This window comes from Gopherus flavomarginatus, chromosome 5 (genome assembly GCF_025201925.1).
Source record: "Gopherus flavomarginatus isolate rGopFla2 chromosome 5, rGopFla2.mat.asm, whole genome shotgun sequence".
NCBI classification, from domain to species: domain Eukaryota; kingdom Metazoa; phylum Chordata; order Testudines; family Testudinidae; genus Gopherus; species Gopherus flavomarginatus.
In genome coordinates this window covers 91311656-91319517 of record NC_066621.1, presented here as the reverse complement: position 1 = coordinate 91319517, position 7862 = coordinate 91311656, and positions in this window count along the sequence as shown.

The following is a 7862-nucleotide window of genomic DNA, read 5'->3' as shown; positions in this document are numbered from 1 at the left end:
CTGTTCTGTGGTTAAATCAGTGCTGCAAAGCTCCGTGCAGGTCATAAGATATCTAGATAAACTTTCTAGTTCATGTTGGAGAAAGGTGATCAGATGTCACAATTTTATAGAGACAGTCCAGATAGTTGGGGCTTTTTCTTATGTAGGCACCTATTATCCCCCACCCCCTGTCCCGATTTTTCACACTTGCTGTCTGGTCACCCTAATTACCCTCAGCCCCTTGTCCTGATTTTTCAAATTCGCTGTCTGTGCTAGAGAGCAGCCTGTGGTTGTAGGGATGTTGGTACCAACTCTATAGGAGGTCAAAGAGAGAAGTCCAGGTTGTGGAAGCTAAATTGAGATTATTAGGTGAAATGCATAAATCCTTGGTCTCCACAGTAACTTTGTCTGAAATAACTCCAGTGCTACATGTAGGGCTGGCTAGGGCCACATCTACACTAGTGAGAGCAGAGCCACACATCTGTACTGCCGTAAGATCACTCCAGTAGCCACTCTATGCTATCAACATAATTATTAAACCGTAATTAAATCACCTCCAATGAGCGGCGGTAGCTATATCGGCACTAGCGTAGATGCACTTATATCAGTAAAAAGGTATCTTATGATCCTGGAGTATTTGCAGAACTGCAAGAAGAACCGAATGAGCGGGAAACATGATGATTCCATGGAGGACAGATTGCCATGGAACATAGCAAGAACAAATTCAGGGTTGTTGGTGGCATTCACAGAGCAGCTGCAGATGGTGCAGCACTGCTTCTGGACCCAAGAAATAAGCATTGACTGGTTGGGTTGCTTTGTAATGCAGGTTTGGAATGACAAACAGTGGCTGCAGAACTTTCAGATGTGCAAGGCCACATTCTTGGATCTGTGCGCTGAGCCTGCCCCAGCGCTCCACCTTAGGGACACCAAAATGAGAGCTGCACTGACAGTGGAGAAGCGAGTGGTGATTGTACTGTGGAAACTTGCAATGCCAGATTGCTACTGGCCTGGTGGGAATCCCAGTGGTTATAACTGCCTGCTCTGTCCTGTACAACATCTCTGAAGCAAAGTGGGAAAAGTTGCCACTGGGGCAGAGGGAGAGGTGCATCGGCTGTCTGCTGAATTTGAACTACCGGATGTAAGTTTATTAGAAGAGCTCAATGCAGCAATGAATAACTTTGAAAGACCATTTTAATAGAGACCAGAGTAATGTGTGTTGTCAAAGTGTGCTCTACCTGGCCCTGCTCTTTTGTGATCTGGAAGGAATCATATGGTGACTGCAGTAGGAATATCACATTGTCAATGCACCTATTAATTTTGTTTCTGAATGATTCTATGAATTGTGTGACACTGTGCAGTAAGAGGTAAGTTGTTGATGTCAGAACTGCTGAGCACTTCAAACTGCTTAGTTTGGGTTAGTCCTTCAGGACATATAAAGCTTGCATATATAGCTGCCACTGTTTCCTTTTGGAATCTCTGACTCTAACACAATTGTGTGCGTGTGTTTTACATGCTTTAACCTTGTAAATAACTCTCATTTCTTTTTCCTAGTTAATAAATTAGAGGAAGAACATGAAGGCATATAAAATTGTTTTAAAATTAGGCACACAGTCAAATCTAAACATTATAAATGTCTGCACACCAGTGAGAGAAATTAGGAGCAAAAACTGGTGAATTACAGTACCTGGTAATTGGAGAGGACCTTGACATAACAAACATTTTTGAAATATGATGGAATGATGGAAAATAAACTATATTCTGTATTAGTTGGGTAGAAACTATACAGAAAAAATAGATTACATAGCAGAAATTGGAAAATCACACTATATTTGAAAGATTTCATGGAAACCTATGAAAAACATTGCTGTGTATAGAAGACCATATACTAGAATCTGTATGGATACAAATCCAAATTCATACAAATGTTAATATACCAATATGGTTATATTACCTGCCTCCAGGTCAAGAAAAAGATAACAAGGTGATCTTGAGGGAGATATCAGCTGCCTGCATATAAACTAGTCATATGTCACAAGGTTAAAAGAGGCAGTTTCTTGACACTTAAAATTATTTTGTTTCTTGGAAAAGTTAGTTCTGCAGCACAGAAGAGGAGAGGATACTCTCAACCTACTACTAGGTAACAAAGAGAAGTTTCTTTCTTTAAAAAAAAAAGTTGTAACTATAGTTGAGTCATTAAGCAATAGTCATCACAGCATAATTAAATTCAACATCCTCGGGGGAGGGATTGTACCAAAAATTAATGACATCAAACTTTAGAAAAGGGGATTTTTTAAAATAAATGAAGTTATTTAAAAAGCTCCTACAGTTTAAAGTGAGGAAATTAAAATATTTACATTCAGCATGGAGGCTACTTGAGGAAACCACAACAGGGTTAACAGAAGTCATGTATACCCTTAAACTAAAATGAAAGCAGGAAGGCAGGACAAAATGCAGTCTGTTAAATGGAGCCTGCAAAAGTTTATCTGAGCCAAACAGGCATCCTTCATTAAATGGAAATCCATCCCCACTGAAGCCAGTAGAAAGGAACATAAACGTAGCAAACGTAGGATGAAAATTGGGAAGTCAAAGAAGGAACTATGAGAAAGAAAAAAAGGCAATGGGAAAAACACAAAATAAAGAACAAGAAGAAAAGTGTAAAATGGAAAATAACCTCCACCCTTCCCAAAATAAATATAAAATTAAGAGACAACCTGGAAAAAAGATAGAGAGACAAACTCAGGAAAGAAAAAGGACAAAAACCAATTGAGAAGCAGCAACCATAACCAGGCATGCCAAGAGGGTACATGGTGGGAACAAGTACTGATATATAATAAACATGAGACTCCGACACAATGAGGTTGGGACCATTAGACAATGCTGCTATATATATATATATATATATATATATATATATATATATATATATATATATATATATATATATATATATATATATATATATATATATATATATATATATATATATATATATATGTGTGTGTGTGTGTGTGTGTGTGTGTGCGCCAGGGGACAGAGTTCTGGTTGTTTCGTTAGAATTTTAAGTCTTTATTTTTCCTGTTGTCACTAGCACAAGCATTGTCCAGTAAACGGCAATTCTCTTTGACGGCTCATCTAACCATCTACAGAGCAGTTTATTCACATAAAAGGAGCAAATTAAAAATAAATGAAAGCAACTGATGCATGAGTACATTTTGGCAAAAATACAAATTACAAAAGCCTGACAGGGATGCTGTCAAAGATGAGAAGGTAACCAAATGAGTAAACATTAAATGCACACATTCTTATTATGAGAAACCTGTTTCAGCAGTTAACAGGGAAACTTTGCATCTGGAAGCAGTAGGGCTGCCTAGTTAGCTAAGGGAGACTCTACCTCTCAGTAGTTTGATTTGAGATATCTGTGCAAAGGTTTCAGCTGAAGATCCCAATTTTCTAAATAATAGTATTAGCTCTTTTTGTAACAGGGAGAAGACTAGAGTACGATTCAATATTCAAAGGAAAATCAATGGTAACCAATAATCAAAAAGAAGAGACTCAAATCCAGAGTTATAAAGTGCTGTTAGAAGACAATGAACAAAAAGCCACATGTGGCCCCCGCTGGCTCACTAATAATTAAAATGCATATTGCTTGGGGCCCAATCATGCACTCCATATGCAAGTCAAAATCTCATTTTAAGTTAACTGTAACTTGCTTTTTAAGTCAAAATGTAAACTGAGTGTGATTAATGCAGTGATGTCAGCCTGGGATTTAAAGAGAAAATGTAATAGCTCTAAAATGTGTCCTATTCATCTCACTCAGGATTACTGAAATGTCAGCACTGTTAACTATTTAATTGCACACGTACAAAATGAGAGGGTTGGACATTTTATGAAGATCTGCAATATCGCGCATGTCATCATGCGTCAATACTGTCTCTAGTGCCCTGCATTTCTGGTGTAGGTCTTCTTCAGGTATAGTGAGGAGTTTTGGAATATCATACAACATCCCAAATATACATCACAAATGTTCCTTGAGCTGCATGAAACATTCTTCAACTGACAGTATTGCATAATCTAGCACCTGGTTAAAGAATTCAACTTTGAATTGTTGTTTGGGGTCTCTTATGGAATTATCCCATGCCCTGTAATCAAAATGTCTTCTTCATCTGTGACTCTTGTATTCTTGAATGGGTGGAAAAATAGCTTCAATGTGAAGTTCCTCTGCCAACTTCTGTGCACTCTTCAGAATGTTTTGAAATCCCTCATCTGACTAGTAAGACTGTAGGTATGACTTTGCTTTGTCTAGTTGTTTCATTGCTCCAGATATATCAAGGTCAACATCTCGGAGTCTCTTGCTTACAACATATATTTCAAACAGTATGTCATGCCACAACACTAAGCCACACAAAAATTTGAAGTTACATATGTTTCTGGTGAGTCCATTTCCCTCTGCTGCTGTTCTCCCACAAACAGTTCCTGTCATAGCATTATCCTCCATAATGGCAGCTATGGCATCATCTATCTTCCCAACTTGGTGTTTGATAGGCTTTATTGCTTCCACTTGACTTTACCATTGCGTGGCACTCAGTGGTTTCAGTGTCAGAGAGGATGTTCCCAGATGTTGCTTCAAAATTTGCCATCGATGAGTTGATGCAGAGAAAAATACATAGATGCTTTGAATTACATTAAAAAATTCAGCAGCCTCACTAGAAGCTGATGCTGCATCATGGACCACCAAGTCCAATGAATGAGAACTGCATGGGACAAAAAAAGCTCGAGGGTTTAACTCTCAGATCCATGTCTGCACTCCTCCGTTCTTTTCTCTCATGTTGGTACCATTATCGTAGCCCTGACCTCTCATGTCAGCTATCACAATTCCTGTATCATTCGGCTTTTTAAGAAGCACATTTCTCATACCAGCTCCTGTAGTATCATCAATGTCAATATATTCTAGAAAATGCTCCCTTACAGTCACCATTGCAGACATTTTCACTAGGTTCTGTTGTTATAAAACGCACCATTAAAGTCATTTGTTCCGCATGGCCAATGTCAGGTGTGCAGTCCAGAATAACAGAGTAATATCTTGCTGACTTCAGATCTGCCACAATCTTCTGTTTGACTTTTGTTGCCAGTAACTGTATGATCTCATTTTGAATGATTTTCCCAAGGTAGTGGTGTGTGTACATTTCTTGACTCACCTTAGATGCTCCTGGAGTACAGCATCAAACTCAGCCATCAGCTCCACAATTTTAAGGAAGTTTCCATTGTTTGGCACATACAGCTGATCTGAAGTGCCAGCCAGTGCTAGGTTTTGAGTAGCAAACATTCTCACAATGGCAATGAGCCCTTTCAGAACATTTTGCCAGTACAGAGACTCTGATGCAATCTTCTCTTGATGCTGATCATCTTTGGTGGCCTTTAATCTTAGTCTCATCTCAAGCTCTTTCCACCTATGGAATGCTCTCAGGTGATTTGCTGCTTTCTCATGGCATGCCAGATTTCTAGCCTGACTTTTCCAATCCTTTGTTCCTGTAGAACCCAATGTGGCTGGAACATTAGACTGGAAGAGTTTGCAACAAAAACAGTATGCAGAATTCTGGGTTTTTGAGTACATAAGCCACGGCCTCTCCACTTTGTCACCATTGGGGATTTCACGCCAGTAATGTGTTGGATGGAAATTTCTATTTTCATTGTCTTTGGGGAACATGAAGTCTTTTATTTGCTGTGGCCCATGCAGTACAAGGAAGTCCCTCAGGCTAATGCTCAAGTGGGTGCACAGTCCTAGATTGTCTAGACTTAAGGAACTAAACTCAGCAGCAGCTGTTTCTTACGCCTCCACCACACTCTTCTCTGATATACACTTTTTTGTTCAGGAATGTGCATGATTACATCCATTTGAGATGGAAATATGGATGCTGCAGTAGCTGCCAGGTCACCTGCACTCTGACTAACTGGAAGATCAGGCATCTCCTCACCACTTACATCCTAACTGGGGCCGGAAGGCTCACCGTGAAGATTTGTGTCTATGTAACTCAGGAGAGCTCCTTCCTGCTTAGATAGAAAAGCTTTCTTTGCTTTCTTTTTCTGAAAGGCATCTTCTTCTTTCACTCATGACTGCTGTTCTGTGCCAGCTATAGTGGCTCGCAACACTCAGTTGAAGGGGACAAATAAGCAGGCTGGTAGCAGGGCCTGAGTGAGGGAAGATATCAGCGTCTTAAGGGCCTAACTGGCTCCTACTACTTCAGTTGACAGCCTGTTCTCAAGTGGGTTCAGGGAAGCAGCAGGAAACAGAAAGCTCCCCGAAAAGCTGGTATTAATCAGTCCAGGCTCCTGGGGGTGCTAGAGAGGTACAAAAGAGGCTCCCCCTCCTCTCTCTTCCTGCAGCTCCTGCTGCTTTCTGCTGTTCCCTCTTGCATTTTCTCCTGTCTGCCCGTTATTTCTCTTGTGCCCTCCTTCCTCCAGCACAGCACTCTACCATCTCTGTGCATCTAGAGCAGAGAGAATACATATGCACCAGCACCAGACACAATTTTCTACACTCTGGGTCCTAGTGGCACCCTCTTGCCTCCTCCCTGGGCCCCCAGTCTGGCACCTGAGGCGGCCGCCTCAGTTTGCCTCATAGTAAGGCCAGCCCTGTGAACCCTATTAAGGGGGAAATCTGTCCCAGAAAACCCAGAGGGATATTCAAGTCCCTTTGAAGAAGAGTCAGTCCCACACAGTTCAAGGAGGCATCCAAGTCCCACCAAGAGGAGGTGAACCCAAAAAAGCCTAGTAGGGTATCTGAACCACACCAAGAGGAAGCTGTCAAAGTTAGACTCAGGACTCACAGTTTGTCAGACCACTCTGTTTTATTAGCACAGTGCTCTGCCAATAACACCCAGATAATATGAGCACCATGCAAGACACAAACTATTTTATTTATACAAATAAAAGGGTGAGTACTTAACAAGATAACAAAGGAAACAGAATCTGATAAGTTTACCTGGGCTAGGCATGCCTATCTTATTTCCTTACTAACTATTACCGATTTTTTGTTGATGTTTCGCCATTAGCACCCTTGTTTATGCCTAATGTTTCTTTTCCTGGCATCTGTATTTTAACATTTCTTATTTCTGCCTAAAGATACATACACATTTCTTTAATCTATTCTTATTTTTACAATATAATTTATTTTACTTTCACAATCCCTCCTTTTGGTCAAGCTTACGCCATGACCAACATTTTACTGGATTTTACATATTAACCGTTTTTTATTTTTTTGTTTATTAGCAATATTTAAAATTATTATATTAGCACTTTGTTTTGGGGCAATTACCTGGGTGGCATGCCTGACACAATTTTGGATACAACAGGAGACTAATTGAAAACATACAAAAATTTATTAAGATTTTAAACAGGATAGTCAGGGCTTCCTGAAACAACCAGATTTCTATGCCAGAGAAATTGAACAGGTTTCTTAGCCACTGCTATAAAGAACTCGGCTTTTTATGGGGAAGATATGAGATTTGTTTTAAGTGGCTACAGCGATTTATTACCTTATTGGTATCGTTAGGTATAAACACACAACATTGTTTTTCAATGAGAGCACAGGTCCCTTCTTTGGCCGCCAGCATTATGTTTAATGCCTGATGGTTTTGGAGGGCCACCTGTTGAATTGCCCCTGTTTTTTTGGTCAGGGCTTTTAAACTTTTTTCAGTTTTATTTGCCATTATTTTAACTACTGCTTGTAACCTCAGGAGCCTTTTTGCCTGATATATTACTTCTCCAAGTGGGATAAAGGAACTGCCAATAGCCTCTTTCCAGGTGTTATTACTGTTTTATATTGTGTTAAACAGACATGGTCCTTTAGTGAGGTCTGGGGAATTGAGTGGGATAGCCAGGACAGG